The sequence below is a fragment of the Mesoplodon densirostris genome, chromosome 19 (genome assembly GCF_025265405.1).
Source record: "Mesoplodon densirostris isolate mMesDen1 chromosome 19, mMesDen1 primary haplotype, whole genome shotgun sequence".
Taxonomy (NCBI): domain Eukaryota; kingdom Metazoa; phylum Chordata; class Mammalia; order Artiodactyla; family Ziphiidae; genus Mesoplodon; species Mesoplodon densirostris.
The window spans coordinates 52,687,019-52,713,572 of NC_082679.1; the positions used below are offsets into that span (position 1 = coordinate 52,687,019).

Here is a 26,554-nt window from a genome sequence, read left to right on the forward strand (position 1 = left end):
TAAATAAATGTGACTAGGTTTCCAAAATGTGAATGACCCTAAGGAAAAATTGTGCAGGTAAGATATGTACAGACTCTGAAGCTAGAACCCTTGAGTTCAAATTCTGGCTCCACCTTGCCTTGGGAGAGGTCAGCATTCTCTTCTTGCCTCAGGTTCCTCATCTGTAAAATGGCCTTGATACAAAATTCTGACCTCAAAGCGTTATGGGAGTATTTACCGAGTTTCTATATATGGAAGACTTAGAACATGGGATGGTATGCAGTATTTACTATTTTTAGTATTCACTATTATAAATTGCAGTAAAGATGGGTTTTGGAAAACTTAAGCTTTCTCTTTTTTATTTTTTCAAAGCACAGGCTTTTATTAAGTGGTAATTTTACAGTTTTAACTTTAAAGGCAACTAATCCACCCCCACTCTCCAAATACATTCCAAGACCAGTGAACTTCTCTCTTTTATTTCTGAATGATTTCCTTTATTGCTGTTGCTTTTGTACCATCAATAGAGATCTGTGAGCAAAATACTTGACTGTGAAAGAAAGAAACAAACACAGTGTGGAACTAGTCACGTGGGACCCCTGAACACTCTGAACAGCTCCTGCTTCAAGAAAGTTGCTGATGTCCTTCTGAAGGACTCCAACCTCTGATCTCCAACCTCTGACCTTCAACTTCTGACCTCCAACAAGCAAGGAGACTCAAGAGTAGAAGAACAGAGTGTGGAGGGTCCATACTTTTGCTCTTCTCAGAAAAAAGGGACAGTGGACAAAGGGACTCCAGCAGACCTTTTTGCCTGAAAGATTCCTTGGAGCAACACGATAAAAAAGAAAACAAAAATGAGTGAAGCAGAAGTCAGTAGCTGAAGGGACTTTAGCTCGACAGCTCTGTGGATGGAAACCTCTGCAGAGAGTTATCCTCTCTATGCATCAAAGAAAATAACTACCACCAAGAAAGTAACCAAGTTCATGAGGATACAAAGCAACTGGAACTCATACACATCGCTCTTGGGAGCATACAATCATTTTGGAAGACTGTTTGGCAATTCTAATAAAGTGAAATATACACCTGTTCTATGAAGCAGCAATCCTACTCCTAGTATTAACCTAGAAAAATCAAGATCTATGTCCACAAAAAGAACAAACAAGAATGAGCATTGCTACTATATTCATGCTACGAATAATATGCAGTTCCAAAAGCTGAAAACAATCCAAATGTTCATCAATAGAAGAATGGATATACAAACTGTGGTATAATCACACAGCAGAAGACTACTCAGCAAGAAAAAGGAACAAACTGGTGATCCATGCAACAACATGGATGAATCTCAAAAACATTTTGAGCAAAAGAGGCCAGACATGAAAGAGCACATGCTACGTAATTCCATTTACTCGAATACAAGGACAGGCAAAAACCTAATCTACAGTTACAGAAATCAGAACAGTGATTGTCTAGGGTGGGTGGTAGTGGTAGGAACTGACTAGAAAGGGGCATGAGCAAATCCATAGTGATGGAAATATCCTTGTTGTTGACTGGGGTGGTGGTCACCTGGGTATACACAATTGTCAAAAGCCATCTGTACTGGGATGAATAGTGTCCCCCCAAAATTCATGTCCACTGGAATCTTAGAATGTGACCTTATTTGGAAATAGGGGCTTTGCAGATTTAATTCGTTAAATTAGAGTGAGGTCATACCAGATTACGGGAGGCCCTAATCCAATGATTGGCGTCCTTATAAGAAGAGAAAATAGAGACACACAGGGAGAATACAACGTGACGATCGAGAGAGAGATCAGAATGACATGTCCATAAGCCAAGGAATTGTGAGCAACCACCAGAAGCGGCAATGAAAGGTCAAAGAAATCAGGGCCCTGTTGACACCTTCATTTTGGATTTCTAGCCTCCAGGCCTGTGAGAGAACACATTTCTTTTCTTTTAAGCCACCAAATTTGTGGTACTTTGTTACGGTAGCCCTAGGAAACTAACAAACCATCAAACAGAATGTTTAAGGTCTGTGCCTTTTATTTTAAGTAATTATACTACAATTTTAAAAATTGCAAACAGCTCATTGGAAACAGCAAGTTGGTGATGAGGCCTCCTTTGGCTTCTGCTTCACCAAATTAGACAGAACACCGGAAGGAGAGCCAGGCAATGCCGTTCAGAGTCCATTTAGTGGGAGAACCAGGCACTGCCCAGGGATCCCCTCCCTCCCCATGGCTCCCTTCACACTCAACCACCCTCCACATCTGTTCCCTCTGCCCACAGCAAAATGCCTCTTTTACCCCCTCAGACACAAATACTATGGGGACTACAGGCAGCACTACCTAAGAAAGCCACCTTGCAGACGCCCCATTCAAAAATGAATCAACCCACTTCTGAGGGAGGTCCAAGCCTTAGAATTAAAGGCTGCAGAAAAGCCTGATTAGGGGCCAAGAGCCTTAACCCAGCTCTTCAGTAACTCACAAATTTATTATCTGAAATATCAACCTTAAGGAATCTTCCATTCCTTTGCTTTCTGCAGCCCAGACACTTACAAAAGGGGAATTTTTATTTCATTATTTTGCTTCATCTTAGAAGCCCCTGACCCTGAGAACTTGCCGGTCACCTGTCTAACCACACTGGCAGATATCTGCATGAGGATTGGCATCAGCAGAGGTCAGGAAGGTCACTGAATGCAAAGACCACCTGGCCCAATCCACACTGGATACTCTAATCCCCATTCCGGATCCCCCACATTTATGGCCCAAGGAACTTGCCAGGCATGAACTCACCGAATCCTCACAACAAGGCTAGAGGTAGGACCATTATTATCTTTAATTTTCAATGAGGGCACTGAGGACCAGAGAGGTGATATAACTTGTCTGAGGTCACACAGCAGTACACAGAGGAGGGATTTGAGCCCAGACAAATTGGCCTGGAAGTCTTAACCACTGGCTGCACTGCCAAGTGGATGCCTCTTCTTTGGATTGGGCACTGGATTCCCCAGTGACTGAGAACCCAAAGGTTTGTTACATATCCAGACTCCTTCAACTTTTTTCCCTTCTTGAGAAACAATAGAGCAGTGAGTCCCAAAGTCTACTGGGACATCCTCCAAAGCATTATATAAACAAAAACTGAGTGTAACAGGATTAAGGTTGTTTAATTTTGTTTTTTGGGTTTTGGAATGTTTTATTTTGTTTTGAGATGAAAGTTAACCAAACGACAACACAGCTAAATTGAAAAAAAGGCTAAGATCATAAACATGCATTTTTTCCCAACTGGATGGAAAACCCCAGTTGTCGGGGTTTTTTTGTTTTTCTTTTGGCTGCACCACATGGCCTGTGGGACCTAGTTTCCTGGCCAGGGATTGAACCCAGACCCACGGCAGTGAAAGCACAGAGTCCTAACCACTGGACCACCAGGGGATTCCCAAAACCCCAGTTTCTGTTGTCCATTACAGCAGGAAGGAGTTTGGAGCTGGGTTTGCTAAAAAAGAATCAAACCAAAACCAAAACCAAAACCAAAACCAATCAAAAAAAAAAAAAAAAAAAGAAAAAAACAAACAAAAAAAGAATCAAACCGATGGTTCCTTACTTTAGGAAAGGACACTTCAGCCCATATGTACTGACTCTGTACATGTCCCTAGATCCTCTCCAGAGGAGTCCACAGTAGCTGTTGGCTCAGTCAAAGAACCGTCTCCAGTAGGGTGGCACAGCACATTAAAAAACCAAAGGGAGGGAATTCCCTAGCAGTCCAGTGGTTAGGACTTGGTACTTTCACTTCGGTGGCCTGGGTTCAATCCCTAGTCAGGGAAGTAATATCCTGCAAGCCACATGGCGTGGCCAAAAAAGAAAGAAAGAAAAGACCAAGGGGAATTTACTCCAGGAGTACAGGGATGGTTCAATATTAAGAAACTTCTTTTTTTTTTTTTTCTTGGCTGTACTGCACGGCTCACAGGATCTTAGTTCCCTGACCAGGGACTGAACCCAGGCCACGGCCATGAAAGCCCAGAATCTTAACCACTAGTCCACCAGGGAACTGCCAGAAACTTCTAAATATAGTATAACATAATGACAGATCCCAGGAAATCCATAAATGTTGAATAAGCATTTGACAAAATTTGACAAAAAACACACTTTCCTGATAAAAAAATCCCAAAGTAGGAATCAATGGATAATTCCTTAATAAGATAAAATATATAAGTCTCAGTCAAAAGCCAGCATTTTGCTTAACTAGAAAACACCAAACACCAGACGCATTCCCACTAAAGTCAGATATAACACACATGTGCACACTATCACTGTACAGGAGGTACTAGCCAGTGCAATTAGATAAGCTAAAGAAATGAGAGATAAAATAATTGGATGAGGGAATATAATGTACAGCACGGTGACTATAGTTAACAATACTGTATTGTATATTTGAAAGTTACTAAAGGAGCAAATCTTAAAAGTTCTCATTATAAGAAAAAATCATAACTACTTGTGGTGACGAATGTTAACCAAACTTATTGTGGTAATCATTTCACACATATACATATATGGAATCATTATTTTGTACACCCCAAACTAATACAATGTTATATGTCAATTATATCTCAGTTAAAAACACAAAAAGTAAAGAATTGCATAGGAGGAATTGGAATTGGAAACATATTTGTATTTATAGATGAAATGATTATAAGCCTAGAACAGCTAAAAGAATCAATTAAGAAACTACTACAAACAACAGCCAGTTAGAAAAGACTCCATAAAAAACATACAATATCTAGGGATAAACCTATCAAAAAATGTGCAAGATCCATACCAAAACACTGCAAACAATACTAAAGGGAGCCTGTGCTCCGCAACAGGAGAGGCCACAACAGTGAGAGGCCCGCATACCACAAAAAAACAACAACAAAAAACAATACTAAAGGACACAGAAGATTTAAACAAATGGAAAGATATACCATGTTCCTGGATAGGAACATCCAACATCATCAATATGTCCATTCTCTGAAGTTAATGTATAAGTTTGAAGCAATCCCAGTACATTTCACAAAAGAGAATATTTAAATAACCAACAAATACATATTTTAAAGTGCTTAACCTCATTAGTCATTACAGAAGCGAAAATTAAAACCACAATTAATTACCACTACACACACACCAGAGTAAGTAAAATCCAAATGACCAACAAAACCAATTGTTGCAGGAACTAGGAATAACTGGAATTCTCAGATACCACTGGAAGGAGGGTAAATGGTTACATATCTATTTGGAACACAGTTTGGCAGTATTTTCTGAAGTCAAACATATGCATATCCCATGTATAAGTTCTCTCGTAAGTAAATATCCAGCAGAAATGTATATATAGGGCCATCAAAAGCCATGTGTTACAATGTTCATGGCAGCATTATTCATGATAGCCAAAAACTGGGAACAACTTAATTGTCCATCAGCAGGAGGACAGACTTAAAAAACCTCACAAATATAATGTTGAGCAAAAGAAGCCAAATACAAAAGAATCCATTTATATAAAGTTTTAAAAAAACATCAAAACTAATCTATGACATAAGAAATGAGGATGATAATTACCTTTTGGAAGAGGGCGATGTAGTAATAACTGCTTGGGGACCGGAGGGGGGCTTCTCCATGGTGGTACTGCTCCAGTTCCAGATCTGGGTAATAGTTCACTTTACTATATGATAATTTATCAAGCCGTATACTTACAAATTGTTCCCTTTCCTGTATGTGTGTTACACTTCAGTTTTTATTAAAGCAATTCCAGTAAAAACACCAACATGTGTGTGTGTAATTATATACCAGATTTCAAAGTTCAAATAGAAAAACAAATAAGCAAGAGTAGCCTGAAAGAGATCTAAAAATAAGGGCCAGCCCTTCAATACACCAAAAGATATTTTTAAATATTGTAAACCGTAGCAAGCAAAACTGTGAACATAAATGAACATGAATAAACAGAGAAACCAATGGAAAAGAGTAGCAAGTTCTGAAACAGACCCACATATGTATGAGAAAAAAAGCTTATGATAAACAGCTTATGATAAAAGTAGCTTTTCAATTCAGCAGAGAAAAGATAGCCATCTGAAAAAAAAAAGTTGGATCTATACCTTACAGCATGCCTCAGGATAAATTCCAAATGGATCAAAATTTGGATGTAAAATCATAGAAGGAAATAAATAACATGTTATCTTGAAGTGGGGCAGACCTTTGTACCTATGATTCAACATTCAGAAGCCGTAAAAGAAATGAATGATAAATTTGATGGCAAAAAATAAAAACACATGCAAACAAAACCAACCAACCATCAACAAAATAAAAGAGAAACACTAAATTAGACACGACTTTTATCAAAGGCGGAAGGCCAACCTTCCCTAATAGATAATCAGTTCCTAGAAATAAAGAAAAAGGCAACTATACAATTTTTTTTAAGATTTTTTTTTGATGTGGACTATTTCCAAAGTCTTTATTGAATTTGTTACAATATTGCCTCTGTTTTATGTTTTGGTTCTTTGGTCTCCAGGCATGTGGGATCTTACCTCCCCGACCATGGATAGAACCCGCACCCCCTGCATTGGAAGGTGAAGTCTTCCCTGGACTGCCAGGGAAGTCCCTACAATCCAATTTTTAAAATAAGCAGAATACTAATAGTAAGAGAGTCATAGAAAAAGAAATAGAAATGCTCTGTAAACACATATTCTAAGTTTAAAACTTTCATTACAAATTTAAATGAAGACTCAGTTGAGTCACTGTTTTTCACCTACCAGATTGGTAAAAATCCAATGATGTGACAATTTAACGAGCTGACAAAGAGGTGAGAAAACAAAAACTTCTCATCCAAAGCTGGTGGAGGTGCAAACTGGTACTAACTTAAGGAGGGCAAATTGGCAATATCTCTTGAAATTACAAATACAGATACCTAGCAATCTCATTTCTGGGAATTTATCCTGCACATATAATAAGCACTGGCAAAATGCCACCTATACAAGCAATGTCTGTGATAACAGAATGGAAACAACTGCTATCACACAATAGAATTGTGTAATATATTCAGTGAAACAAGCAAGGCACAGAACAGCACCGTGTATTCTAGTTTGTAACTTGTGTCGGCAGAGGTGACAAAGCATTAAATATATGTGATATATGCTATTATATATAGTTAATATATGTTATATAGAACACATATATATATATATTTGTATATGCTTATATTTGTATAAAGAGACGCTGTATTAGAATAATTCACACTAAAGTGTGAGAGAGTGGCAGCTCAGAACCTCTTAGAGATGGTGCATCCTTAAAAGAAGATGCTTGTAACCCAAGAAAATGTGTAATTTGATGGACTTTTTGTCAGGATGATAAAGTGAATTGGAAAAATGCATATACTGCAAGTTCAGAGATTTTGGGGGTAATGAGGGTAGCCATATATCAGGAGATTCCACAGCTTTGCCAAGGATCAGCTTTAATTAGGTTAAATCCAATAAACTAAAAACAGTTACCTGGTGGGGAACTTCCCTGGTCATCCAGTGGGTAAGACTCTGCGTTCCCTATGCAGGGGGCCTGTGTTCGATCCCTGGTCGGGGACCTGGATCCTGCATGCGTGCTGCAACTAAGAAGTCCGCATGCTACAACAAAAGATCCCTCATGGGGCTTCCCTGGTGGCGCAGTGGTTGAGAGTCCGCCTGCCGATGCAGGGGACACGGGTTCGTGTCCCGGTCCGGGAAGATCCCACATGCCACGGACTGGCTGGGCCCGTGAGCCATGGCTGCTGAGCCTGCGCGTCTGGAGCCTGTGCTCTGCAACGGGAGAGGCCACAAGAGTGAGAAGCCCGTGTACCGCAAAAAAAAAAAAAAAGATCCCTCACAGTGCAATGAACAGCCCATGTGCCACAACTAAGACCCGGAGCAGCCAAAATAAATTAATTACTTAAAAAAAACAAAAACAGTTAACCTGAGGAGGAAGGTACTGGGTGGTTATGGAACAAGAGTGAAAGAAAAACTTTGACTACAGTCTTTTATTATATGATGTTTAAACCATGTGAACATATTATCTAATCAAAACAAGAAACTGTAAAAGAAGAGCTGCAGTTCATGAGCTCCTAAGCCTTGATCAAGACCCACAAAATCTATCCCAGCTCATGTTCCAAGAGCCTCTGTCATTTATCAACAGGTAATCTTAAATATTTATGAGGACTTTTATTACCCTGTAACAGCTGACTTTGCCAGAAACATCTTACATCAATAATGCTATGCAAGACATTGTGAGATAGAAAGATCTTGGGCAACTCACTTAACCTCCCTTAAACTTCAGTTTTCTCTTTGGCAAAGCAAGATAAAGGCAAAAGAACATCCCAGAATTGCTGTGGAGTGCAATGTGAGCGTTTCCAGAACCGCAAAGCAGCACCGAACAAGTTCTGTATACAACAGCTGCTCTACAGCCAAACCTCTGCTAGAATAAATGTTACTTGACTGAGGGTGCTTCTCAAAGGTCAGCGTGCTTAAGAATCACCTGGAGAGGCTGTTAAAACACAGGCTTTTAGGGCCGACCCTCAGAGATGTGATTCAGTAGGTCTGGAGCTCAGGAACTTACATTTCTAACAAGCTTGGGTGATAATGATGCAGCTGGTTTAAGGACTACATTTGAGTGGTCTTGTCCAGAGCAGGGCTCCTCAAACTGTGATATGTATACGAATGGCTTGGGAATCTTGTTAAAATACAGATTCATAAGGTCTGGGGTGGAACTCAGGACTCTGAATTTCTAACAAGCTCCCAGGTGTTGTAGATGCTCCTGGTCTGCAGACTATACTTTGAGGACCAAGGTTCTGGAATATCCAGCTCCATTTGTTTAGATGAGGAAGCTGTGCCAGGCAAAAAGTAAATGACTTGCCCAAGGCCACTTGGACGGTAAGGTGAAACACCGTCCAGGTGAAACCCCATCCAGGGAGGCTGCCATTCCTCAGGAGTGCCTTCCCTGCCGTGCCCAGACCTATATCACAAACCTGCCTGAGCCAGCAAGTGATACCAGCCCTTTAGAAAATGGTATGGAAATTTACTAAATCATACACAGTCCTCTGTGCTTCTGAGAAATCAGTCACTTACCGGGAGCTTAGCTCAAATCACCAGTCTGTTCTTTACAAAAATGCACTTTTGGCCAAATTATTTCTTTAGCTGAGTCACTGTCCCCTCCAGTGACTCGCACCTCTGACAGGCACTGCTGTTGAAACCTGAGGAAGACACCAGCACTTCTCAACGTATCTGACTGCGGGGAGAAGAGGGTGAGGAGAAGCAGAAATGGGGGTGGGGAAGCTGATCCTTGGGAAAGCTGAGGAATTTCCTGATATATGGCTCCCTCATGCCCTCAAAACCCTACAGAATTGCACTGTATGCATTCTCCCAACTCACTTTACCACCCTGACAAAAACTCCATTGAATTACAGATTCATTGGGGTTAACAAGCATCTTCTTTTCAGGATGCACTGTCTCTGAGCTGCCAATCTTTCACACTTTAGTGTGAACTACTCTAATACAGGAGGAAGGGGGTGGAATTCTGGACATAAAGTCTCTGGAGCAATTCATGCACAGGGGGTCTTACCTGAGATGAAGCTTCATCTGGGAGCACAGCTGCCAGTAAACCACAGCTGCAGCATGGGCTCTGCACCACGTTCACCAGCAGACCTCACCCCATACCCCTGATGCCTTCTGGCTGTTGGGTAGTTCCTGGGCCTGGCCCTGCCACTAACCTGTTACATGATTGAGTAAATCACACAGTTTTAGGGACTTTCAGAGCTGGAAGTTTCTAAACCTAGAACCTCAGTTTCTAATCCAAAAAACACATGGTCTCTAATGGCCTGTCTAAGCTTGGCTTCCCCAGAAGCAGAGCCTGAGACGGGGTTCGCTTTTATATGAGTTATTGAGGGAGAGCTCGCCGGAGAAAACTTTCAGGTGAAGGAGTGAGGGGAGAGGATAGGGAAGGGCAGGTCTTGGGGTGCTAAAGCATTTTTAAATAACACCAGAGGACTTCCCTGGTGGCACAGTGGTTAAGAATCCACCTGCCAATGCATGGGACACAGGTTCGAGCCCTGGTCGCAGAAGATCTCACATGCCGCGGAGCAACTAAGCCTGTGTGCCACAACCAGTGAGCCTGCGCTCTAGACGCCGCGAGCCACAACTACTGAAAGTCCACTCGCCACAACTATTGAAGCCCGCACGCCTAGAGCCCATGTTCCGCAACAAGAGCAGTCACCACAATGAGAAGCCTGCGCACTGCAACGAAGAGTAGCCCCCGCTCACCACAACTAGAGAAGGCCTGCGCACAGCAACGAAGACCCAATGCAACCAAAAATAAATAAATTTATTAAAAATAAATAACTAAATAAATAACAGCAGAGTCCTCCCACCCTAGGGCAAGGCGGCTGGGTTTTCATACCCGTGACTAGTCAGTGGCCTCCCCCGCCCCGGGGTGTGTGACCCCACCAAGTAACTCTGGCAAGGTGGCTTAGAGAATGACATGGGGTCTGCTGTTCGTGACAGCCAGGAAGTAGGTACAACAGTGGCTAAAGGGGACCTGGTGGGCACCAATACTTCCTTCCAGTTCTGAGAGTCCCTCAAATATGTTTCCAAATAAGAGGCCCCCCAAATCACAAAAGACAGAAGGTGAGAAAAGAATACAAGTATTTTTTTCATTTTCAGAAGAATCCTGGAATCTGCACTTAGAATAAGTCCTCACTGTTCCCCCTGACTTCCCCCACACACTGCAAGGTGACCCCTCCCCCAACTCCACCCACTGTCCAAGCAGACACTGACCTCCAGCTACACATCAAACCGACTCCTCCTTAAGGACGATGTCTGTTATCTCTGCCTAGAACGTCCCACCCCAGATTTCTGCCCAGCTTCCTCCTTCTTGTCAACTCAAACATCACCTGCATAGAGAGGCTTCTCTGACCTGCCCAGGTCATTCCCTGTCACACTCCCTGTGGCACTTCTGCATTTATCTTGGCTGTGTTCACTTGTATGTTATCTTGTAAGAATGGCCTCCAGAGCCTCGTTCTGACCTCATCACTGTGTCCCCAGAGCCTATGCACACAGAAGACAGTAACATCTGATGAACAATATCTGAGTGAATGAGTAGGACATTTGGGCCAGATGCTGAAATGCCAACAGAGAAGGAGAACTAGGTCAGCTAAACCCTCAGCCCAGGAAGCTGGAGGAAAAGCCCCGCCCAAGGCCAGGATGGGGAAGGACAGAATCCACCAAGAGTTTCTTTGGCTACATGATTCCCTTCTCCTCTCCCAGCTCCCTCTCTCAACTACCCTTCAACGTAGGACCAGAGTTATCATCAACCCTGGGGAGATCCTTCACCTTTTAGAAAGGCACAAACCCCTCAAAACGACCAAGGGCGTCTGGATTCCAATTCTAGCTCTAGCTCTGAGCCTCCCCTTCCCCGCTGGTACCTGGGTGGGACGCAAGGATCATGCCAGCCTGGCAGGGTTGCTGAGAGCACTGGCCCGTGGCACAGTGGCACCACAAACGCACATCACTGCACACTTAAACCAGGGCAGGGTACATTCCTGCCCCTGGCTGCTTCTGTGGCTCCTCCAGCTCCAGAAGAGTCTCCACCGCAGCCGCACCAGCTCTGGGCACCTGAGATGCCCCACGTTACCCAGCATTTCCCACATGCCAGGCACTGTGCCAGGCACTCGCTCATCTGCCTGGTGACACCGAATTATCATCGGTACCCACACCTCTTGGTATCATTATCTCCATTTTACAAGTGAGGAGACTAAGGCTGAGAGATTCAGCCACTGGCGGAAAGACACGGCTAGTGAGTGGGGGGCATCAGCTTCGAACATAGTCCATCGGCCACTTTTATCTAGTTTATTTAAGTGGTTTGCACCATGGGTTCACTGAAGAGAGCAGTCCTGGAAGGAAGGATCATTACCTTCATTGCACACAGAAGGGAACTGCCGGCGCGCGTGTGGCCTGGTGGGCGGTCTCTGCTGCACTCAGGAACCCTTCGTGGGGCGCGCAGACTGGCCGCAGCTTGCGACCTCCTGGGTCAGTGTGTGTGCTCTGGCTGCCCAGCCACCACCAGCTCCGTTTCGCAGATGCAGAGAACGAGGCTCCAGGAGATGCAAGGGCTGAGCGTTGAGACCCTGCAAGAGAGCCTGAGATCAGGGACCGCCTCACCCCAAGAGCACACAGGCTGTGGGGAGCTGCCGCTGGGTCCCAGGTTGGCCTCTGGCTCAGCTGGGGCGGCTCACCTGAGGCGGCAGACGCAGGCAGCTGGGTCCAGCAGTACGTGCTGGCCCCGCCCTTGCCCTCTGTCCCCTCCCGCCTTCTCCCCGGATGACTGGGCACTAAACCCAGTTTACTTGGAGGACAGTGCCCGGGATGCTCTGGAGGAACCTGGACGCCCACGTCCTATTCTAATCTCACATGCAGTACCAAGAATGAAGGGTTAGTTTCACATTTGAAAATCGAGCATTGTGAATCCCCCATGTTAGCAAACTAAAAAAGAAAAACTTGTGATCACCTCAGCAGATGTAGTAGATTTTGTCCCTTTGACAAAATCCAACATCCACTCTCAAGGAAACTCTCAGCAAATTATGAATAGAAGGGAATTTCCTCAACCTGAAAAAGGGCATCTATGAGAAACTTACATGGTGAACGACTGAATGTTCTCCCCTTAAAACTGGGAACAAGATGAGCTAATAAACGAGCTCAGCAAGGTTGCAGGACACAAGATCAACATAAAAAAAAAACCTACTGAATTTCTCGGGCTTCCCTGGTGGCACCGTGGTTAAGAATCCGCCTGCCAATGCAAGGGACGTGGGTTCGAGGCCTGGTCCGGAAATATCCCACATGCCGCGGAGCAAATAAGCCGGTGCGCCACAACTACTGAGACTGCGCTCTAGAGCCCACACATCACAACTACTGAGTCTGCGCTCTAGAGCCCGCACGTCATGACTACGGAAGCCCGGAAGCCCGCGCACCTAGAGCCCGTGCTCCGCAACAGGAGAAGCCACCACAATGGAAGCCGGCGCACTGCAACGAAGAGTAGCCCCGGCTGGGCCTCCCTGGTGGCGCAAGTGGTTGAGAGTCCGCCTGCCGATGCAGGGGATACGGGTTCGTGCCCCGGTCTGGGAGGATCCCATATGCCGCGGAGCGGCTGGGCCCGTGAGCCATGGCCGCTGAGCCTGCGCGTCCGGAGCCTGTGCTCCGCAACGGGGGAGGCCGCGACGGTGAGAGGCCCGCATACCGCAAAAAAAAAAAAAAAAAAAAGAGTAGCCCCGGCTCCCCGCAACTAGAGAAAGCCGGCGTGCAGCATTGAAGACCCAACGTAGCCATAAATAAATAAATAAATAAATGTTCTTTTAAAAATAGTTCTGGAAATAGGGATAATGGTTACACAACATTGTAAATGTGCTTAACGTCACTGAATTGTACACTTAAAAATGTTTAAAATGGTATATTATGTATATTTTACCACAGTAAAAAAAAAAGTAAAAGTAACTAAAAAAATATTGCATGTAAGTGGACATGTGCACTTGAGGGGAAAGAGGAGGGTTCTCTGCTTTTCTCAGCCTAAGCGGTGTCTGGAACAGCCCTCCTCCCATAGGACCGACAACCTTCCCCTCTCACAGGACAAGACTCTCATGAACCTTTGCTCCATGGAGCCAGGATCAGCAGGGGGTCAGGCTCTCACCTCTGCAGCCCACCCTTTCCGCCACACGATGACTGACCTGATTGACCAGCCTCAATCCCTTTGCTCCTGCTGTTCCCTGAGCAGAATGCCCTTCCCCCTTCCCCTGCCAGCCTAATTCTCCCTCCTCCCCACCTCCCCTCCCCCACACCCAGACCCTCCCAGACCCTCTCACATGCTGCCCCTGACCCACATAAGGTGGCCAGTCCCCTGCTTGCTCCAGCTGCCCCCTCTCCAAGGGGGCTGTCCCTCTGTACTCCCCCCCATGCCCCCTCCCCACCCTCTTCCTTTGACCTGATCACAGTGTCCTGAGCATCTATTCACTGTCTCAGCTCTGGCTGGGAGGTCCTCAGAGTCTCAGACTTCTCCTAATTCTCTCTGTCTCCTGACTTTTCAATTCTGGTTTAGGGACAGCATAGCCAATCAACTGCCAGGACTCGGGCTGCGCCAGTCCCTTCTTTACCAATTCAGGAATGTCCCTAGTGGAGAACAATGGAGAAAACAGAAATCTCGGTGAACAGAGCAGCTTTGTTTCTCATTTTTTGGCTCACAGAGGATGGACTGTGAGGACTTGGGCAGGCTGAAAACAGTGCTGAGAGAAGCCTGGGTTTGGCTTCTCCTTCCTGATTTGGGACCTAGTAGAGCAAATTGGTTGTTTCTCTAGGTCTCACTTTACCCACCTGAAAAATGGAGCTTGAGAAACTCCTCTTCAAGCTGAGTTGAGAGGGAGGAGCGGTGGAGGGGAAATGGGGATGTTTGCTGAGGTCCCTGCTGTGGGGAGCGTCTTGGTCACACAAGGCCCAACTTCCTGCAAATGTTTGGCCTCACACTTGTTGAGTTTGGGTTCAAGCCCTGCTCTAACAAGGCTGCTGGCAGGGACACAGGCCCTGGCACACAGGCTCTGTTCTGGCTCATCATCAAACTTGCTCTGTTACACCTTCCAAGAGCTGTTTTATAACAGCTACTGCAATTGTAATTAAACAGGCATCAGTAGTTTCGCATCCATCCCCGCCCCCATCCCCACCGGAACATAAGCCCCACTGAATTCCTAGCTTAGTGCCTATCATGAGGCGAATTCAATCACCGTGTTAACTAATTAATGCAGGGAGGCCCGCAGTGGAGGCCTGGTCTGTCTTTTCTAACATGCATATATTGCAGCTAAAGGGGAATCAGACGCAGTCCCCTGTCCCCAAGCCACTTGGAACGGGGAGGTCTGGGGCCAGGGGAGAGTTGCCAGCCTCCACTCTCATCACACACACCAGTCTGACCCAGGACCCTCCCTGGTTCCACCACAACCCCTACTCTTGCCCATGCCACCTGTATGAGAACGTGAAACTTGTTAAATGAGTCAGAGCTAAAGTCTGTTCTACATGCATTTGTGACCCGAGCCTCTCCCGGGTGCCAGGGGTTGGCACACAAGACAAAAAGCTACAAGCCTAGCCTGGAGCAGCTGACACTGGTGGGGAGGCCTGGTCACAGAGCAGGTGGGTGAGAGAGAGGGAGGCACAGAGAGGACGGGAGGCTGGGAAGGGGCGGGCCTTCAAAACCTTTCTAACACATGATGAGGAGCCACTCAAGGTCCCTCACAAGGGGACCCAGCCTGAGTAAGGAGGGTTCCTCAAGAACTTCCGGAAATGTCTGTTACCAGAGTCAGTGGCCCATAGACTGGGAGTCGGGTCCATCTCTCAACAGGGAGCACAGCAGTGGGCAGCCTCGGGTTCTATCAGCAACCCCCCCATTCTCCCCCTACCCTCCCCCCACCTTTCCCACAGTGGGCCTCAAACCCAAACACAGGAGTGAACCTAGGAAGAGACAAGGAGGAATCCAGCCTTCAGAGGGAGCATGGCCCTTGATTTCAGACTGCTACTGTCCAAAACTGTAGGAGATAAAATGTCAGGTGCACATTACGTGCCCCAACTTTACCTCACGTGTCTGGCTTTACGTCAGTTGCCAACACCTGTCCTTCCACACCTTTCTCCTTGCTCACACCAACACATGAGCCCATATACATAGGGAGGAGGTATGCTTGTTTGTATGAATAAAATGGAATCGCCAGATCCATATAACTTGCTTTCTCCCCCACTTCACAGTGGGCATATCTGCAAGTCAGTATTCTAAATTTTTTATCCTGTGGATACAAACACACAATCAGTTTTCCTACTCCATAAACAGGATCAGAGCAGAGAGGCTGAAGGTTGAGTATTGTAGATATTTTCATTTGCACCAAAATCTTTTTTTCCTTCTTCTCTTCCTTCACCTGCAGCCCTGATGGGAAGCCTTCACCACCTTCTTCATGCTCATGTACCTATACAGAAATACACCGAATACAAGTGTGGGGTTTGGGGTCAAGTTTGGCTTTATTTGAAGTTTCTTTGCAAAAAGGGGATCATAATAGTACCTGTCTCTATTTCTTACTTTTCTCACTCAATAGTAAAATTCTTCAGGAAAATCCCTCCAAATCTTTTTTTTTTTTTTGGCTGTGCCACGTGTCTTTCAGCATCTTAGTTCCCTGACCTGGGCCCCTGGCAGTGAAAACACGGAACCCTAACCACTGGGTCACCAGGGAATTGCCCCTCCAAACCTTTTAATGGCTGCATAATATTCCCTGACTGAGGGACTTTTACTTTGTTTCCAGTTCTGGTGGTGGTGGTGTGGTGTTTGTTTGACAGTAAACATCCAGGGACATTTATCTTTTTTTTTTTTTCTTTGCAGCAAAGAGAGGGTTTATTTGCAAGGCAGCCCAGCGAGGATTCAGGAGAACAAACCTCAAGTCCACGAAGGCAAGGGGCTTAGGGTATTGATGGGATAACAAATAACAAAGCAGGGCAGTCTGAGGCACAGGAGAGCATGGGGAAAGCTGATTGGAGAAAGGTGCACGGTTCTGCGCAGGCCTAAGCTCTGCATGTTCAAGAGGTCACTGAGGGGACATTGCACATGCCCAGCTGGAGGGTGGGTGGTCCTAGCCAGTCCTTAACCGACTCAGCTTGATCTAGACGCAGCTGACTCCAAGTTCCTAGAAAACAACTCGGGCAAACATCTTATTGTTAAGGCTACATGCCCCTTGGAGGACCTGCAAATCTTAAAATAACCTTGATTAGTGAAGGCAGGTGAAATGGATTTAACCATGGTTTCAGGGCCTTTACAGAGGTAAGTTAAAATGAGGTGGTAAGGGTGAGCCCTAACCCAGTATGACTAATATCCTTCTGAAAAGGAGAAATTGGACACAGAGGCAGATGCAGAGGAAAGACTTTATGAAGAGAAATGGGAAAAAGAAGAACTACAAGCCAAGGAGAGAGGCCTGGAACAGATCCAGCCCTTAGAAGATGCCAACCCTGCCAACACCTTGATTTTGTTTTTTTGTTTTTGCTGTTTTTTAATTTTTATTGGAGTGTAGTGGACTTACAATGTTGTGTTAGTTTCAGATGTACAGAAAAGTGAATCAGTTATACATATATATATCCATTCTTTTTCAGATTCTTTTCCCATATAGGTCATTACAGAATACTGAGTAGAGTTCCCTGTGCTACACAGTAGGTCCGTATTAGTTATCTATTTTATATATAGTAGTGTGTATATGTTAATCTCAATCTTCTAATTTATCACTTCCCCCCACATTTCCCCTTTGGTAACCATAAGTTTGATTCTCTTGCTTTCTTTCTTGATCTTGCAGCTGACTCCCTCATGGTGGCTGGCTTCCTCATGCATTTCTAATTTGGACTGTTCAAGTTTGACAGGCATCCTGTGGGCAGCCTGAGCAGGCTGGGTTGAAGGTTTTGCTTTTGCTTCTTCCAGATGTTCCAAGGAGTACCAGGTAGGAGTAGTTTTGGGGGTTTTTTGTTTTTGTTTTTTGTGTGTGTGTTTTTTAAATTGTGGTAAAATATACATAACATAAAATATACTATCTCAGCCATTTTTAAGTATGCAGTTCAGGAGTGCTAAATATTTTCATCTTGTTGTACAGTCAATCACCAGGACTCTTCATGTTGCAAAACGGAAACTCTATATTCATTAAACAACTCCCTATATACCCCTCCCCTGAGGTCCTGGCAACCATTCTACTTTCTTTCTCTATGAATTTTCCAGCCAGGAGTAGCTTTTATGATCACTTCCTGGCCTAGAGACTCTAGGATCACATGAGCAGTGTAAATTTGATCCCAAATCCAAAAGAGGGCAGATGTGTGATTATACATTTCTCAGAGGAGGTCTTCCCCTTCTCAAACCAGACCCAGGCCAGGTTAGAAAATCTTCCTTCTCTGCCTCTTCCAGAGGTTGAATTTTTTCTGGCCTAACTTCACTTAAAAGAAGCTTAAACCCTTAAGGGTCCCAGCTGTATGTGGGGGTCTCATTTCTACCTCCCTGCTTCATGTGGGCTCAAAACTTTGGCTCTAGTCCCTATGGCTATTCAAATCTACTTCCCTGGATATCCGGACCAGTGAAGGGCACTCAGGGAAGGTAAAGCAGCCTCACTCCCTCCCAACTTCCTTTACTGTCTTGTCCAGGGCTATCCTTATTCCCATGCAGCTCAGCTATGCATAAAAAATTTTGCTGATTGTTTTATATCCTAAGTTTCTGGATGTTTTTGTAGAGTTTCCCTGAAAAACTATCAAATCTTCCATTCTGTTGAAAAGGAACCTCACTTACATTTCTTTTTCTTTGTACTGGTTTTTAGCCATAACCTTCCATGGAATTTTGCCTTATTTCTCCAATGAAACTAGAGCTCTGGTGTTCACCCAGCACAGCCCCCAGTGGACACACAGGAGGTGCTCAGTGAAAACTAGTAGAATGACGGAAGAAGAGCGCGAGCTCCCAGTCACGGCTGGGGATGGCCACGGAGGTGGTGCTGCCTCTGCTTCAGGGATGTTTGGGGCCCATAAAACCTGGGTTGACAATGTAGGCAGCGTCCATGAGAAGCTGGGGCTACCTGAGCTTGAATAAAGGGACTAAAGGAACAATGACGATCGTCATCATCATCATAATAGCTAATGTTAATCACTTTATGTCATTTAATCCCCCACCACCACACACACACATCAATACCAGAATTAGAAATTCTAGCCCTCATATTTTATTTATTTAATTTTAATTTTAATTTTAATTCTTTTGGCCGTGCCATGTGGCTTGCAGGATCTTAGTTCCCTGACCTGCCCCCTCGGCAGTGAAAGCACAGAGTCCTAACCACTGGACCACCAGGGAATTCCCTCACCCTCATTTTATTTATTTATTTATTTATTTATTTATTTATTTATTTTGCAGTACGCGGGCCTCTCACTGTTGTGGCCTCTCCCGCTGCGGAGCACAGGATCCGGTTGCGCAGGCTCAGCGGCCATGGCTCACGGGCCCAGTCGCTCCGCGGCATGTGGGATCTTCCCAGACCGGGGCACGAACCCGTGTCCCCTGCATCGGCAGGCAGACTCTCAACCACTGCGCCACCAGGGAAGCCCCCTCACCCTCATTTTAAAGATGAGGAAAGCAAAGCTCAGAAAGGTCTACAAGTTGCCAAAAATCACACAGCTAGCAAATGGGACAGAAAGCATTAAATCTAAATATGTCTGACCCCAAAGCCCTTGCTGCTAACTCTACATTAGAGGACAGTCGGAAGGCAAAAGGAGACCACATTCCCCCACCCAGCAGCTTTATACAGCTGGAAGAGCCTGACTGTGAGGCCAAGGAAGGCCCAGCATATGGGATGGAGCCCAAAAGATTCTGGAGCTGGAGGGGTAACCTGAGCACCCTGCAACTTCAGAGTCAGGACCCAGAGGTTACCTCTGTGAATCAGCTTCTGAAGTAGCATATGCACAGAGGACAGGAATATGGAAGGAAGGAATAGCTGAATCAATTCAGAATGATTCAGGAAGCTTCTGGGCCCAATAGGGTACCCTCCCATCCTTTTCTAGAATTCCCCACTACTCCCAGCATCCCTCATCTCCCCAAGCATCCTCCACTTTTCCCAGCATCCTCTCCTCACCCCATGTCCCTTCATCTTTCCCAGAATTTCCTAATTTCTCCCAAATGCTTTTTCCCATGTCCAATCCAGAAACAGCTATCAACAGATTCTCTCATCAACCAGTAACGCCTTATTTCATCAAGTCTAATGCACAATGGATTATAAAATGCACCAATATTTTACGTGACACTGAGAAAGAGGAGGAAAAATCTATCAGTTAAATTGTGATTTGCCATTGATCCTGATTTCAGAGATGTTAAAACATGGGGAGTGGGGGAAACGTGTGAATCAGTGGAATATGGTAACACTAAGAGCCCTATTGTGCATTTGGTGCCTTGTCTGAGAGTTACAGAATGTTTCCATATACAGTGCCTCACTATTAATGGCTAGTAAGCAGGCAGTATGCCCAGAACAATCTTAGACTCTCAGGGATTCAGTTTTCTCCCTTATGGAAATCACAGGCTAGTTGGCGGTCTTGGAGGCAGGCTGAGAGAACATATACAGAATGGTTCAAGGCTAGTCTTTATGGACGATAAATGTAATAAGTGTTTGAAGCAGGGATGGATCAAAGTTGGCCAAAGTGATCAAAGTAGGCTTCATGGCAAGAAGGAGACTTAAACTAGAGGATGAAGGATGGAAAATGGGGACAAGAGAAGACACTGAGGGGGGAGAAGTGGGGAGAAAGTGAACAAAGTGTGGAGATGAGGCCCACATGGCAAATGTTCGGGACAACAGAGAAGGTCCTTTGTCTTGGAGCCGAGAAGCGGCATCAGGGTGTCATGGGAGTCTACTTTGGTCAGGCAGGCCAACACAGGACTACAGAAGGCCTTGAAAGCCAAGCAGCTCTTGAGTGTCAGGCAGCAGGGAGCCAGTACAGGTTGTGAGCAGGGGAATGACCTGGTGAACACACTCACTCAGGGAATACTGATGTGCAAGATGAGCTGGAGGCCGAAGCTGGAGGCCAGGACAACAACCATTCCTCCAAGCCCTGCAGTGAAAGAAGGTGACCTCTAAAGAGTCTCTACTGGATGTTCATGTGCCTGGCAGGGCCTGGGGGACAGTTCTTCTAGGCGGTTTGAGCCATGCCTAGATGGAAAGGAGTCCTAGACCCTTTACAGAATTGTCCCTTCAGGGCCGGAGCCACCCGGGCATTTGCCTGGTATATTCCCAGGAGGTACAGCTATATGAAGAATCATCCTCTACTCAGTAAAATTGGTAACAAACACCTAACAGATGCAGGGGCTCAAGAACACATTGCTTACATTTGTACAGAGTGTAAATCACCATATAAGTAAATCCTTTCTGCCTCTAGGAATTAAAGAGATGTATTTGGTAAGAGACACATATGTCTGATACATGCTCACTGATAAAATACTCCAATTTTTCTGGATTGGTCCTACCTGGCAATTTGTAACAAGAACCATAAAACTAGTTAAAACCTGTGAGGGGGTAACTCCACTTTAAGAGGTGGATGCCTAGGAAATAATCAGAAACGGCCCAAAGCAGTGCCACTTGGGAAGGTGGGAGCCAGAGAACCACCCAAGAACCTAAGAGAGAGGAAAAGGCTCAGATCAGCCAGGAGGGTCAACATCAGGCACTACCTGAGCTGCCTGAGTGAGGCACTTAACAAACGTGTCAAGTTGGGGAGAAGGACCCCAACTGTGTGTGCTGCTACCCTGGGTGCTGGGACCCTCTGGAGGCAATGCAGTGTTATTTGGCTTCAGAGCTCCCGCTTCCTCGTCTATAAAATGGGAACGAAATGTGCGGTTATTGGCCCTCAGCCTGGTCAGTGGTGAACTGTTATTACTACATGTATGACACATACAGATAAGAACAGCTCCACCCTCATTGCAAATGAACACAGATAATTTTAGCTGGGCTGGGGGATGGGTAGAGGGTGGCATATATCTGGCTGCAGGGCGTCCCTTGGCTCCAGTGTCTGAGGCAGACGTGGGAAATGGGATGCCAGAGAGCCCAGTGCCATGTCTAAGAGTGTCACCTCCAGCCTGGGAGGGAGACCCAGGCAGGAAAGCCAACTTGGCCCACATGTGCCACTCAGACACCTTGAGCCCAGCAGCTGCCTGCCTCTCCCCGGCTCTTCATCATAACTTCTCATGACCACAGTTCCCTCTGCACCTCTGGGGATACCTGATCACTCCCCTGGCAGGGTTACTCATAGTATAGATAAATCCCTTTCCTCCTGAGGTCAGCCAAACAAGGTTAGACTCGACCCCAGAAGAATGTGTCTAAGAAGAAACCAAGAAACTAAGGAATTAAAATGCAGCCATCTGGGAATAAGAGGGCTTCCAAGTCATTAATCTGATATGAATCTGGCTCCAGACCAGGCTGGCAGCCTCCTTTAGCTGCCTCCTCACCTCCTCCTCATCTCCACCCATTTGCCTTAGCAAGAAGCCCTCCCTTCAAGAACCTGCTTCTTCTGGCCTTGAGCAGCCTTGCCCCTAGCTCTTGGCAGGACCAGCCTCTCTGCTTGAGCTCTTGGAGAATTTGGTTGGCCCCAGAGAGTCCTCCTTCAATCCTGAGCCCTTCCCACAGGGATAATACCTGCTGGGCAGAGTTCTTGTGAGGACTGGAGATCTAGTTGGTGATGCCAACTGCAACAAATGTAAGCTCCATGAGAGCAGGACTTCCTTTTGTTCTCTGCCCAATCTCCTGTGACTGGCCCATCGTAAATGCTCATGGATGTCTGTCAAATGAATAATAAATATAAATATGAGCTTGAGTATATATTTCAATCTCTAGAAGGACCCACAGAACCTACTATCAGTGATTGTATTTGGACAGATGAAAACAGAGTCCTAAGGAATGGGATACGGAGAGGAAGCTACTTTTCACTGTAAACCAACCTTATCTTTTGACTTTTTCTTTTTTTTTCCCAGCTGCGCTGTGCGTCATGTGGGATCTTAGTTCCCTGACCAGGGATCAAATCCATGCCCCCTGCAGTGGAAGCATGGAATATTAACCACTGGACCTCCAGAGAAGTCCCAGAATTTTTTTTTTTTTTTTTTACTGTGCACATGTATTATCTACTTGAAATTAAAAACACACCACCAGGCTTCCCTGGTGGCGCAGTGGTTGGGAATCTGCCTGCCAATGCAGGGGACTCGGGTTCGTGTCCTGGTCAAGGAGGATCCCACATGCCGCAGAGCAACTAAGCCCGTGCACCACAACTACTGAGCCTGCACTCTAGAGCCTGCAAGCCACAACTATTGAGCCCGCGTGCTGCAACTACTGAAGTCCGCGCGCCTAGAGCCCGTGCTCCACAACAAGAGAAGCCACCGCAATGAGAATCCCATGCATCACAACGAAGAGTAGCCCCCGCTCGCCACAACTAGAGAAAGCCCGCATGCAGCAACGAAGACCCAACACAGATAAAAAATTTAAAAAATTAAATAAATAAAAACACAACACCATTTACATTAGCACCCCCAAAATGAAATACTTTGATATAAACCTAACAAAATACGTTGAAGATCTACATGATCAAAACTATAAAGCTGTGATGAAAGAAATCAAGGAAGACATAAATAAATCCAGGGATATTCCATGTTCATAGATAGGAAAACTCAATATTGTTAAGATGTTTGTCCTCCCCAACTTGAGCTATAGATTCAATGTCATCTCAAACAAAATCCCAGCAAGTTATTTTGTGGATATCTAGAAACTGATTCTAAAGTTTATATGGAGAGGTAAAAGACCCAGAATGGCCAACACAATATTGAAGAACAAATTTGGAGGACACACACGACCTGACTTCAAGACTTATATAAAGCTACAGTAAACACGACAGTGTGGTACTGGCAAAAGAATAGACAAATAGATCCATGGAACATAATAGAGAGCCCAGAAGTAGACCCACATAAATATAAGTAACTAATCTTTGACAAAGGAGCAAAGATAATTCAATGGAGAAAGGATAGTCCTTTCAACAAATGGTACTGGAACGAGTGGACATCCACATACCAAAAACAAACAAACAAAAAAGAATCTAGGCACAGACCTTATACCTTTTACAAAAATTAATTCAAAATGGATCTCAGACCTAAATGTAAAATGCAAAAGAATAAAACTTCTAGAATATAACATAGGAGAAAATCCAGGTGACCTTGGGTTTGGTAATGAGTTATTATGTACATTAAAAGCACGATCCATAAAAGGAAACATTAATAAGTTAGACTTTATTAAAATTTAAAACTTCTGCTCTGCAAAAGACACAGCTAAGAAGATGAAAATATTTACGAAAGACCTGATAAAGGACTTGTATCCAAAATATACAAAAAACTCTTCAAACTCAACAAGAAAAAACAAAAGAACCCAATTAAAAAGTGGGTAAGAAATCTGAACAGAAACCTCACCAAAAAGATATATGGATGGCAATAAGCATATGAAAAGATGCTCAATAACGTATGTCACTAGGGAATTACATTTACAACAACAATGAGATAGCACTATATACCTATTACTTGTGGCTAAAATCCAAGAAACTTACACGACTAAATGCTGACAAGACGTAGAGCAACAGGAACGCTCATTGATTGTTGGTGGAAATGCAAAATGGTACAGCCACTTTGGAAGACAGTTTGGTGGTTTCTTACAAGCTAAACATAGCCTTACCATATGATCCAGTGGTAATGCTCTTTTTACCCAATTGAGTTGAAAAGTTATGTCCACATAAAAACCTGCACACATATGTTTATACCAGCTTTATTAATAATCACCAAAAGCTGGAAGCAACCAAAATATCCCTTAATAAGTGAATAAACTATAGTACATCCATACAATGGGACATTATTAGGCACTGAAAAGAAATGAGCTATTGAGCCACAAAAAGATATGAAGGAACTGGAAATGCATATTTCTAAGTATAAGAAACCAATCTGGAAAGGCTACATACTGTGTGATTCCAACTGTATGATATTTTGGAAAAGGCTAAACTACAGAGATGGCAGAAAGATTGGTGGTTGTCAGAGGATGCAGGGAGGGAGGGAGGAATAGGTGTAACACAGAGGATTTGTAGGGCAGTGAAACTATTCTGACATTGTCACTATTTCATTATACATTTGTCAAAATCCATAAATGTACAACACCAAGAGTGAACCCTAATGTAGACTATGAACTTTAATAATGTTTTAATATACTAATAATAATGTATTAATATTGATTCATCAATTGTAACAAACTTACCACACTAATAACACATGTTAATAACAAGGGGCACTGTGTGACTGGGGTAGGGTGGCCATATGGAGCTCTTTATACTTTCTCCTCAATCTTTCTGTAAATCTATTGATAAACTGTCCTAAAAAAACTCCCACTAATTATTTTTTAAAAGCTTAAAAATTATAAAATAAAAATTATTCAGTCAATGTTACAGGCTTTGCCAGCAGAAAATCCAGGGTTTAAGTCCCAGATTCTGAACCAGCCTCAGCTTCCTCCTCTGGGGTTAACAGTCACGCCTTATAGGCTTACAGGTTCCAGAACTCCGTTGCTGCAGCCTGACAGTCAAAAATTATGTTGCCTATGTGATTTCCACAGACAGAGAGAAGAGTGGTCTTCTCTTGGCTGGGAGGGGAACCAGGGCAAGTAGGACCAGGAGGCACCCTCTGCAGAGATGTCATCCAAGAAAGGTTTCCCAGCTGCAGGAGGACACTGGAAAGCACCTGGCCCCAGCCCAGCCTCTGCTGGGCCAGCTGGTCTGCTGGCCTCTGTGCAGAGCCGCTTCACTGGGGCCTGGGACAGACCCTACAAAGAGACAAGCAGGAGGGCTACGTAGCCTGAGACCCAGTGCAGTGGAGATGGGAAGAGGCCTGCAGAGCAAAGGGGGCCAGAAGGATCACCACCCTGCTCTGGTGTACGGCTTCCACTATGGGACCGTGGGAAGCCCCTAATCACCTTCTTCATCCACAAAATAGCACTACCCAGGCCCACTCCCAGGGTGGCAGTGAGGGTACCAGGAGGGAGGAGGAGAGCAATCTTAAGTGTAAAACTTCTCCACCAAGCAGCAAATGGCACTAATATTACTGCTATCGGATCAGCTACCAATGCAAAGCCTCCAAGGCAGCAATGGGGAGAAAGATCTGAGCTTCTGAACACGTGACTTAACCTCTCCAAGCCTCAGTTGCCTCATCTGTAATATGGGAAAATTGCAGTTCTTCACCTCCTGGGCTCTGTGTGAATTTGGTGAGATAGTGCCTGTACAGATCTTAGCACCCTACCTGGCATGGAGATGTCTTTGAACGGTAGCTCCCTGCATCTTCATAAGGTGTGAATGGCATCCCCACTAACTGGGTCGTTCTGGCTCAATTGCTGTCCCTGCCAGGGCATCCTCTGTAATTCCAAAGACAGAGGAGGCCACCGTATTGCCACCATTAGGGATAGCATTTATTGACTTGCGGGTGCTAGCCTGGGAACTTGGACAAATTGAATCATGTGGACAAGGTCTTGGCACCCAGAGAGCTGGGCTGGAAAAAACACAGTTGCAAAAAAAGGCAGAATGAACTCAACAGCTATGGGAAAGACTTGGAGCCCTGAAGAGAGTTGTCAAGGAGGGTCCTTTAAACAGAAAAAGGGGGACACTGAGTGACAAGGAGCCTGACTCCCAATAAGGCCAGTGTTGTCTGCACAGTGTTATCCTTGAACCCTGGAGACCCAAGCAGGTGGGGTCTGGCACCGCAGAGAAACCAGCCAGAGTGAGGGGGGCAGCGAGGACTCAGAGGGGGAGATGGCAGCTGCTAAATCCCTACCTGTGAGTGTCAGGACCCAGGAACTATCAGCCAGGGGCAGGGTGGCAGGGAGTAGTCAGCTTGCGGAGGCAGATTTGGAGACTTCCACCCAACAGAGAGGGCTAGCACCAGACCGCCTGGTTTCAAATTCCAGCTCACTGCCTACTGGCTGACCTTGGGCAGGAGAGTTAACCCCT

At 45.1% G+C, this 26,554-nt stretch overlaps 1 protein-coding gene across 6 annotated transcripts in view; it reads right to left on the reverse strand.

Moving 5' to 3' along the window:
• The window catches only part of IL34 (interleukin 34), a 62,898-nt gene that overhangs the window by 27,283 nt on the left and 9,061 nt on the right, over window positions 1-26,554 (reverse strand). For 3 of the 6 annotated variants that reach the window (XM_060083686.1, XM_060083681.1, XM_060083688.1), the window contains exon 2: window positions 11,910-12,123. The exons of 1 other annotated variant lie outside the window; for it this stretch is intronic. The gene's annotated coding sequence lies outside the window, so the exon portion shown is untranslated. Of the gene's footprint in view, window positions 1-11,909; window positions 12,124-22,179; window positions 22,322-26,554 lie in introns of all 6 variants that reach the window. 2 more of the 6 variants (XM_060083683.1, XM_060083682.1) reach the window with 1 other exon arrangement.